The sequence below is a fragment of the Myotis daubentonii genome, chromosome 2 (genome assembly GCF_963259705.1).
Source record: "Myotis daubentonii chromosome 2, mMyoDau2.1, whole genome shotgun sequence".
In the NCBI taxonomy this organism is placed as follows: domain Eukaryota; kingdom Metazoa; phylum Chordata; class Mammalia; order Chiroptera; family Vespertilionidae; genus Myotis; species Myotis daubentonii.
Genome location: NC_081841.1, coordinates 168,660,010 through 168,667,549, shown reverse-complemented (window position 1 = coordinate 168,667,549; position 7,540 = coordinate 168,660,010). Strand labels below are relative to the sequence as shown.

Here is a 7,540-nt window from a genome sequence, read left to right as displayed (position 1 = left end):
TAATTATTACTTAATGGTTAATAAGGTAAGTCAGACTGTCTGGATTTATTCCTCAGTCTTGGGATCTTAATCAAATTATGTAAACTCTCTAAGATTCATTTCCCTGTTTTCTTTTTGCATAATGGAGATATAATGACATTACTATCCTCCTTTGTCCATTGTAAGGATTATCAAATAAAATATACAAACAGCACACATCAGAGTGCCTGGCACACAGCAAACATCCAGTAAATGCCAATTCTTATTTAAATCATGTTACTAGTCCCGTGTTTAATCTTTTCAACCACATTTGACTGTAAACTCCTTGAAGACAGAAAGCATGACTTCTCTAAATACATATCATCCTTAAGACTTAGCATAAGCATTTAGTACATAATTGTGGAATATGTGTTGAAATTAGTTGTTTTTTAATCCTCACCCAAAAATATGTTTTTATTAATTTTTAACTAGAGAGGAAGTGGGGGAGAGTGAAAGAGAGAGAGAGAGAGACGGAGAGAGAGAAACATCAATGTGAGAGAAACACTGATCAGTTGTCTCCTGTATGCAACACGACCTCGGATTAAACCTGCAACTTTTGGGGATATGGGATGCCACTCCAACTAACTGAGCCTCCTGGCCAGGGCTCAACAATGGTTTTTAAAATGTACTTATTAGACACTTATAGTGTAACAGTCATTGAACTCTGAAGAGGAAATACGGTAGCATATAATGCAGGCAGTGGAAAGCCCGTTAAATTATTCCTCCCCCCAAAAGGAACCTAAAAAAATTCCACTTCTTTGGATTCAGATTTATCATGCCTCCTTTAATGACACTTCTCTCCAAAATTACCACTGGAAATATTCTGCAGTATCATAAAATAGATAACCTCCCTTTTTAGAATTGCAAATAGGCTCCGGACTAAGCTATGCCTGTCTTTCTTGATAACAAAGTCCCCAGATATCAGTTCCTTTTAACAGTGCTGTATTTCAGGGTTCTTAAAGACTGCAATGTAAGGGTAATAATCTTGAAGCTTTGTTCACATAATAAGCAGTAGTATAATAGCAGTACAGAAGGGTTCTTGGGAGCAACTGAGCTGTTATCTATGGCTATAAAATATGAACAGGGGTATGTGACTATTTGCCACACATACAAGTGGTCAGAATGATCCCTTTGAACATATGCTAAATTTGATCACTTCTCTGCTCAAAAGCTTCTAATGGCTTTCCTTCATAGCTCTAATGAAATCTAAATCTTTACCATAGGTATTCATTATTTTTTCAATCTCAGTCCCTACCAGTCTTCTCTCCTTTCCAATATACAACAGATCATGGGAACAGCACAATTTTGTTCATTTTCACATCCCCAGTAGCTGATACAAAGCCTGGAAAAGCAGATCAAGAAGTCCTTCTACAGTATTTTTAAAGCAATAAATAGGCGAGTTGGTTGAAAGAACTAAATACTTTCCTATAAAGTGAGGGAGAATCCTCAGGAGAGCCTTACTTACATTCGTTGATAATGATTAGCTTCATAGTTTCAGAAACACCATGGCCATTGAGTTTAATAACAGTGAACTTCAAATAGAGATGCATCACTTATATGTGAAATCTAATGAACAAAATAAAATGATAAACAAAATAGATACAGATATGAGAAGAGATAAACCCAAGAACTTATAGACTTACTAGAGGCCTGGTGCACAAAATTCGTGCACTTGGGAGGGAGGGTCCCTCAGCCCAGCCTGCACCCTCTTGCAGTCTTGGAGCCCTCAGGGGATTCTGTGAGCACAGCTTCTGGTGCACTGACCACCAGGGGGCAGCTCCTGCATTGAGGGTCTGCCCCCTGGTGGTCAGTGCACATCATAGCAACTGGTCATTCCACCATTCAGTCAATTTGCATATTAGCCTTTTATTATATAGGATATGCATAGCCCATGGGCATGAGCAATAGGGTAGTGAAGACCTGGGGGGGGGGAGGTAGAGGCTGGAAGGAGGGGGATAGAGTGGGGGGAGTGGGAGACATCTATATAATACTATTAACAATAAAATATATTTAAAAATAGATCCAGAGACAAAGAAGCATGGAACAGACTGATGAATTTCAGAGGGAAGATGGGGTGGGTGTGGGTGGGTGAGGAGAAGATTAACCAAATAATTTATATGCATACTGTAGCCCATGGACACAGACAGTAGTGTGATGAAGGCCTGGGAGGGGCAGGGCTGGGGTGGAGGGGATAAATGGGGGAAAAAAGGGATACCTGTAATACTTTCAACAATAAAGATAAAAAAAATAAAATAATAAAGTACAAATTCAAAAGCAACAAACAAATAAAAAAACAAAAAGGAGATGCATTCACCAGAGGGGGTACATGCAATAAATCATTACAGAGTTTTCAACACCCTCCATGGTGCAAACCCCCTGTCTTCCATTTAAGATGAGAACCAGAAATAGAGCTTTGTGGAGCTTAGACTTATCTGCCAATGTTTCTGGAACCACAGTCTGGCAGATGAGCTCTGAGAATGTATTATGGTTGGCTTCTGGAAGGCACTATAGCCTAATTGTGGTAGTACTTGAGGGTACAAGCCTATTGAGTATGCATTCACATTCATCACAAAGAGGTAGATTCTGTCATTTGCTGCACAAAGTACAACACACAAACTAATCTGTGGTTTTGTGCATTTCTTCAGTGACACAATAAGCAGTGATTTACAGCCCAGATTCTGGATTAGAAAAATCTGGATTTAAAGAACAATGGTACCTCTAACTTGCTGTTTCATCTTCCATGAACCAATCTGTAAAATAGGAGCAGCATTTAACTGATACTCATTTTGTTGCTGTTGTGTTCATCTTTAAAGAAACTAAAAATAACCTAATTACTGTGTTTGGCAACAGGTTTGGCACGTGAAAGCCTCTCCATAGACGTTAGCTAGTTAGCTAGTATATTTACTCCTTGATATTCTCTTGCATGCACCTTGATAAAGTCTTGACCATTTTCATTTATGACTTTTATGACTTTTACTATCTCTCTATATAAAAATCCAGTTACTATAATGCCGTAACGATTGGAACAACCAGAGACCAGAACACCATGGCCCCTTGCCCAGGCTGGCCGGCCCCCAGGGAGAGGTTAGGGGCACCCGTAGGCAATGCAATAGGGTGCGATTTTGATAGGGAAAAGTCAAATAAATAGGGAGGAAGGTCTTAAGTGTCAGTGGGATTGGGGTGGTCAGCCCAGAGTAGGTTTGGAGTGTGCTGGGGAAGGAAGAGGAATATCCGATTGGAAAAGGGCTCAGCACAGTACCTTTCTCATTGTGAACTGGGACTGAACTAGCAGTGGACTGAATGGGTGGTTGTTTCATGAGTGCCCATAAGACCGACATGTTCATGGCAGTGGCAGTAGTCCTGAAACTTCACTGATTCCAAATAGGAAACACCTATCAACTTCAAAGAACAGAAAAATCCTCTCCAACTAGAGGCCCTGGATGTTGCAACGTGACTGAAGGAAACACCACTTAAGGAGGCACTGGAAAAACCGAAGTATGCGACCAGAGGATTGAGGGATTGTGGAGGATGCCTGGGCACCTACCGCTAGAACGTGAGCCTGTTACTGTGCATGTACATAGTCAGCCCTTGCAGTATCTGGATGTGACTTCTGGTGGGAAATTATTTCATTTGAGGTTTGCTGTTCCCTTGCAGCGAGGAAGATCAGAATTAAAGGTTTCATTTGTTACCTTGGTTTGAAGCAGAGGAGAATGGGGTAGTGATGAATAAAAAATTTTGGAGATAGTGAAGGGCAGTTTGTCCAGACTGTTGAGAGATCAGATTTAGAGTTTAATTGGGATAGAAATCCTGCTAATAGCACCTGATGTCTGAAATCTGAGCACTCTACTTTCCTGGTTGGGGAGCACTTCCAGTGCCAGACAGTCACTATGAAGTTCAATCCCTCGGTGACCTCAGAGCGCAAACGCCACTTCAATGCCCTCTCTCATGTGCGCCGCAAGATCATGTCTCCCCCGCTCTCCAAGGAGCTGCAGCAGAAGTACAATGTCTGCACCATGCCCATCCATAAGGACAATGAAGTCCAGGTGGTTCGAGGACACCACAAAGGTCAGCAAGTCGGAAAGGTAGTACAGGTGCACAGAAAAAATATGTCATCTACATGGAGCGGGTGCAGTGCAAGATGGCTAACAGCACAACTGTCCACGTGGGGATTCACCCCAGCGAGGTGGTTATCACCAGGCTAAAACTGGAAAAAGATCTGGAAAAAAAATTCTTCAATGCAAAGCCAAATCTCAACAAGTTGGAAAAGAGAAAGGCAAATATAAAGAAGAACTTATTGAGAAAATGCAGGAATAAATGTACCCTGTTGTGTAAACATGGTTTAGTTGTATGTTTTTAGCCTGGTGTGTATTCCTTTAAAATTGTTCAAGAATGCCTCTGGAATATTTTGTTTCATTCCTGGTTTGTTATTGATATGTGGCTCTGTATATCTATTGTTGCTATTTGGATTAATTTTATGAATAAAAACTGGAAATGTTTCTTAATTATAAAAATAAAACATTCCTGGTTGGAAAGTGTTTGTATAGAAACCCATAAGTATTAAGTATTTGCTGTGTTTACCATGCTTAGCTCTCTGTGAGGAAGATGGAATAATATTAAATGCCTCATCTTCTCAGGAAGCTTGAATTTTAAAATAAAAAATAAAGAACTATAAATATTAAAAATAAAAAAGAAAAAGCTTGAGTTTTAGGGGCAAAATCAGGCAGCAGGTGAGTGGTTAGAGCCAGCAGTCCTGGATTGTGAGAGGGTGCAGGCCAGGCTGAGGGACACTCCCCCTCCAGTGCACAAATTTTGTGCACCGGGCCTCTAGTATTAGCCTATCTAATAAAAGAGAAACATGGTAATTGGAGTATGACCACTACCCTTCCCATTGGCTAATCAGCGAGATATGCAAATTAACTGCCATCCAAGATGGCGGCCGGCAGCCAGGCAGCTTGAAACTAACATGAGGCTTGCTTGCTTCAGTGACGGAGGACTGCAACATTCCCCGCCTGCCTTGCTGGCCTCAGAGCCTGCAGTTTCAAACATTGTAACAAATATAGACGCTAAACAAAACCCCAGAAACCAGCTTTCAGCCGGCTGGGATCTCAGAGCTGGAGTTGATACAGAGTTTCAATTATAGAACCGAAACAAACCAGATACCTGCTTTCAGGAGCGGAGGCCAAAGAGCTGGAGCCTCAGAGCTAAAGCTGACCCAGAATTAAAAAAAAAGAAAAAAAGGAGCAGTTGGGAGCTTCAGTCCCAGCCTGAAAACAGCCCTGATCGGCCCTGCTCTGTGCCTGATAGGGGGGAGCTCCCTAACCCCCTGATCACCCTGCGGCTCTGTGTGTGACAGGGTGCGGCGCCCCAACCCCCTCACCCCTCGGGTCCTGCTCTGTGTGTGACAGGGTAGAGCCATAACCTCTCCATCGGCCCTGCCCTGAGTGTGAGAGTGGCGGTGCCCCAATGCCCTGATCAGCCCTGCTCTGTGGGTGATAGGGGGCGGTGCACCAACTCCCCTATCGGCCCTACTCTGTGAGTGACAGGAGGGAGCTCCACAACCCCCTGATGGGCCCTGCTCTGTGCATGACAGGGGGGAGCTCCCCAACTGCCTGATGGACCCTGCTCTGTGCATGACAGGGGGGAGCGCCCCAACCCCCTGATTGGCCCTGCTCTGTGCGTGACAGGGGGTGGCGCCCCAACTCCCCAATCGGCCCTGCTCTGAGCCCAACCAGGGGCTGCACCTAGGGATTGGGCCTGTCCTCTGCCATGCGGGAGCAGGCCTAAGCCAGCAGGTCGTTATCTCCCGAGGGGTCCCAGACTGCGAGAGGGCACAGGCCGGGCTGAGGGACCCCCCGCTTCCCCCCGAGTGCACAAATTTTTGTGCACCGGGCCTCTAGCCCTTTCTAATAAAAGAGAAACATGGTAATTAGCGTACGACAGCTACCCTTCCCATTGGCTAATCAGGGCGATATGCAAATTAACTGCCAGCCAAGATGGCGGCCGGCAGCCAGGCAGCTTAAAGAGAACATGAGGCTTGCTTGCTTCAGTGACGGAGGACTCCAACGTTCCCTGCCTGCCGCTGCCGGCCTCTGAGCTCCTGAAGCAACAGCTCCAAAAGATACAATGTTTCAATTATAGAAGCTAAAAGATGGCGGTTAATTTGCATATACTAGCTGGGAGCGAAGACTGACGACAATGTGGAGGCCAAGAGGTTCAGAAGGGAGCCAAGTAGAGGCCACAAGGAGAGAAACGGAGCCCCAGCCACTGTGAGCGGGAGGGGCAGCGACTAGGAGCAGGAGGGGCAGCGGCTAGGAGATGAAGGGGCAATGGCTGGGAGTGGGAGGGCAAGCCCAACCACTTTGGCTGGGAGCATAAGGGGCAGCAGGTAGGAGCATGAGGGCAAGCCCAGGCCCAGGGGATGGGTGCAGGAGGGCAAGACCAGCCCCAGCCACTGGGATCAGAAGGGCAAGCCCAGCCACAGGGGATGGGGGCAGAAGGGCAAGCCCAGCCCCAGCGACTGGGATCCGGAGGGCAAGCCCAACCACTGTGGCTGGGAGCATAAGGGGCAGCGACTGGGATTGGGAAGACAAGCCCAGCCCCAGCGGCTGGGATCAGGAGGGCAAGCCCAGTCCCAGCACCTGGGAGTGGGAGGGCAAGCCAAGCCCTAGCCACTGGGATCAGAAGGGCAAGCCCAGCCACAGGGGATGGGTGCAGGATGGCAAGCTCAGCCCCAGCAGATGGGAGCTGCTTGGAACGGGAGGGCCAGCCAAGCCCCAGCCACTGGGATTGGAAGGGCAAGCCCAGCCACTGTGGCTGGGAGCATAAGGGGCAACGGCTGGGGGGCAGGGGGGGAGGGGCAGCGTCTGGGAGCTGAGGGGCAGAGGCTGGGAGCCGGAGGGCAAGCCCAGCCCCAGCCACTGGGATCAGAAGGGCAAGCCCAGCCCCAGCAACTGGGAGTGGGAGGGCAAGCCCAGCCCCAGCCACTGGGATAAGAAGGGCAAGCCCAACCACTGTGGCTGGGAGCATAAGGGGCAGCAGCTTGGAGCAGGAGGGCAAGACCAGCTACAGGGGCTTGAAGCCGGAGCGAAGCCCGCCTCAGCCAGTTTTGCTCCCTTCTCTGCTTTGCTCCAGCCACAGGAAGCCCTATTCTTGCAGGAATATTACTGCAATGGGCCTCTAGTATCCTATCTAATAAAAGAGAAACATGGTATTTGGCATACGACCGCTACCCTTCCCATTGGCTAATCAGCGAGATATGCAAATTAACTGCCAGCCAAGATGGCGGCCAGCAGCCAGGCAGCTTGAAACTAACATGAGGCTTGCTTGCTTCAGTGATGGAGGACTCCAACGTTCCCCGCCTGCTGCTGCAGGCCTTTGAGCTGCAACTCTAAGCAACTATGTAACAAATATAGAAACTAAACAAAACCCCAGAAACCTGTTTGAGTCCGCCAGGCTTCAGCCAGCAGGATTGCAACATTGTAAGCAAAGGCCAGAAACCTAATTTCAGCAGCGGAGGCCTAAG

General features: G+C 46.9%; 1 pseudogene; it reads left to right on the top strand.

Moving 5' to 3' along the window:
- The first annotated feature begins 3,905 nt into the window (after positions 1 to 3,905).
- LOC132226385 (large ribosomal subunit protein uL24-like) lies at positions 3,906 to 4,455 on the top strand (annotated as a pseudogene).
- The last annotated feature ends 3,085 nt before the right edge of the window (positions 4,456 to 7,540 follow it).